Here is a 3,635-nt window from a genome sequence, read left to right as displayed (position 1 = left end):
ATTGGTGAGAAGAAAAAATAATTATTTTCAATTCAATTGCATGCAGTTTGTCATTGATTACACCAAAGATAATGTTCATAAAGTGTTGGAATTAAAAAGAAACAGGAATAATTACGTCCAAAAGTAGAAGTTTTAATGAAGCACAACTACTCTATAGCTAGGGCATATCCGTACATCTGTTATGCTCCTTGTTTATCTGCAGATTTTTAAAGTTTAAGAACATAAATTGGTTGAAATTCATTGAAATGTACAAATAACAGCCATATTCTTTTTGATTTAATCAATTGTTGTATTCTTATTGCTGCGCTAGTTAATATAAATTTAATAGCGAGCGTATTCATGTAATAAATTACAAGCTAAGAAACAAAATGAAAATAAATATATGTATCGAACAGACAAACAAATCAAAGATTAGCTGCACACAATTTAAAGAATATAAATGACAGAATAAAGAATTTTTTTAAGTAAAGGGCGTTTTATGATTTGCATGCACGAGCGAGTTTTAGATATTTTTTTCAAAAGTAAAATTTTTGAAAAGAATGAACGAAATTAATGATATATCTTCTTTTTTTTTACGAAAGATTACATCATCAAATATTGTTTTATTCTTATTAATAAAGTTGTTAAAATCCAAAAGTTTTCTTAAAAATATACTTTTCAGATTTTTTTGCTATTACCCCCCCCCCCCCCAAGATGCACAAACCACAACCATTTAATGTATGTGCAGGTCACTGTTCTGACCATTTACATCTAAAAATTTCTCTAAATGTTAGCGCATGAAATTCATTTTTAGGCTTGTTCAATGAATAAATTGAATAAGCAAATGTATTTAGTTTTTAGTAGCGAAGCTACTCTATAATTCACAATGTCCGTCCGTCTGTCCGTCTGTCCGTCCGTCCGTAATTAATGAATTGGGGGAAACGTGATTTTCTCGGCTCCTATAAAAGATAGAGAGCTGAAATTTTTTGACAACATTCCGATCGTTAAGGACCACAATTAACTATAAAACATCAATGGCGGTCGGACTGCTTTTTAGCAGGTTTTAGGCTATTTTTTATATTTTCCAAATTTTCCCCATATCTTTGGTGTTTATGGTCCGATTTTCAAAATTTTTTCAGTTAAAGATATCAAAATTAAATTTCCCGTCATTTGAAGAAAACAACAATGACGGTCAGACTGCCTTTTTGCAGGTTTTTGGCTATTTTTATATTTTTCACATTTTCCCCCATATCTTTGGTGTTTATGGTCCGATTTTCGAATTTTTTTCAGTTAAAGATATCAAAATTAAATTTCCTGTCGTTTGAAAAAAACAACAATGACTGTCAGACTGCCTTTATGCAGGTTTTTGGCTATTTTTGTATATATCACATTTTTACCCATATCTTTGGTGTTTATAGTCCAATTTTCAAAAAATTTTCAGTTAAAGATATTAACATTAAATTTTTGGTGTTTTAAGAAAAGAAACAATGGCGGCCAAACTGCCTTTTAGCAGGTTTTTGACTATTTTTATATGTTTGACATATTTCCCCATATCTTTGGTATTTTTGGTCCAATTTTAAAACTTTTTTGCATTAACAGTTTTAAATTTTTTTCCCCCATTGTTATGTGCATCTAGTATGTAATTTACTTTAACCGTCATCATCATACAAAATAAAACAAGGTTTCGTGTTTATTTTCTCCAATAAATCTATTCTTGATTTTAATAAATACACTTTAAATCTACTTCTACGTATTCCCATCCACAATTTGTTGTGCTTCGCTACTTATGGATGTTGTCATCCTTGTTCTCACAGTATGAACCATTTCTCGTGTTGTGGACGTTTATATTGAATAATACGACATATCGACAAACATAGATAGTTTTTGCTGCACAAATTGCAAGGAAAGAAAAAAAATAAGAGGAAATGGTTATCTTGATTAGACTAGAGTTTTAAAAACTTTGTTTTTCCTCTTAAGATGTGTTTTCCTTACTTGGCAAATTTGGATTCTCTGAACTAATCATGAATTATTGGGGAAACAAGGATGACAACATCCATAAAAGCGAGGCTCTGAAACGGTAGGACAACGGACATTAACACTTGTATAATGTCAGAACTGAATAATCAGAATGCGAATGTATAAGAGTCAAAGCAAAATTGTAAGTAAATTTGTTGAAAAACTGCTTGATACAGGATAATGATTGTGGACATACTTACATTTTTAGGACTTGATTATAGAGTTGCTTCGCTTATAATATTGTACTTTGTTGACCCAGGAATCAGTATACCAAAAATCAGACCAATCGGATAATTAGGTCACATACAAATTTGTTGTTAAAAATGTAAAAAAAATCAACATGTTTAAAATGGACGTACGGACATTCTGGTAATGATTATAGAGTTGCTACGCTTTCTAAATCGTACCTAACTATTACAGGAATCACCATGCAAAATTTGAAATCGATAGGACAATTCTAACATGCCTAAATTAACGAAAAAAGCTATTTAAAAAAGTAAAAAAATCAACATGTTTAAAATGGACGTACGGACATTTTGGTAATGATTATAGAGTTGCTACGCTTTCTAAATCGTACCTATCTACTAAAGGAATCCCCATGCAAAATTTGAAATCGATAGGACAATTCTAACATGTCTAAATTAACGAAAAAAGCTATCCTTGACGGACGGACGGACGTACGGACGGACGAACCGACCCTAATTGTAGAAAAGCTTCGCTTTTAAAAATAGAAATGTGCATAGTTTTTTTTTCTTTAGATATTTTTTTTTTAATAATCAGTAATACATAGAAAGTGCTTTGAAGATTTCTGAATTAAAGATTCATGATAGGCTGTGGAAAAGTTATGAAAGAATCTTTTTATGGTAACCTAATTAGTTTGTTACATTATAAGAATAGAAATCCCTCAAAACACAGGAAATATCCAAACAAATGGACTTCTTGGTACTTGGATCTTACACCAGATTATCATGTACTCTGCATGTAAAGCATAAAGCTGTCTAAAATTACGACCCCTCCCCTCCTATCCACCCCTGTTATCCTAACTCCTCCAATCCTGAATGAACTGACCAATAAATGATGACCATGATAGCAAACTAAATTGACGAAATTTTTATCCTGTCATAATATCCACTAATATTCGATATCCATTTCAAAACACCTAGGTGTACAGATATAAAGATTGAAGGTTAAATAATTTTTAATGTTATGGAATTTATCTGTTAAATCCTAATTCACTTCTCAGGCATGGCTTCGTAAATATGAAACAGCAACAACACAATCAAGAAAAAGATTGTGCTACTTACTAAACTAGATTCAAGAAAAACTTTGCTTCAAAAATTGAGATTCTATTAAAAATCATCTGGTCAGTTCTCATAAACGTTATTTAACCTAAACTCTTTTATGGCCAGTGTATAGGACAACCTACCTTTTCATTTAGAAATGTAATATCTGTTTTTGGACATATCCTGGGACTACTAGAGACGTTAAAAAGTGTCCGAATTTTTTCCATGCCAGGCGCGTGACTAGGGGGATTGGTCTTGTGTCCTTTAGATGATCTCTTGACATCGTAAGAGATCCCCGCACCAACGAGGTAATTAACTAAGTAACTAAACCAAACCTGACCAAAATTTATGAAATAC

Source organism: Acartia tonsa, chromosome 8, assembly GCF_053477335.1.
Source record: "Acartia tonsa isolate MP-2025a chromosome 8, ASM5347733v1, whole genome shotgun sequence".
NCBI classification, from domain to species: domain Eukaryota; kingdom Metazoa; phylum Arthropoda; class Copepoda; order Calanoida; family Acartiidae; genus Acartia; species Acartia tonsa.
Note: the sequence above shows the minus strand (reverse complement) of the source record.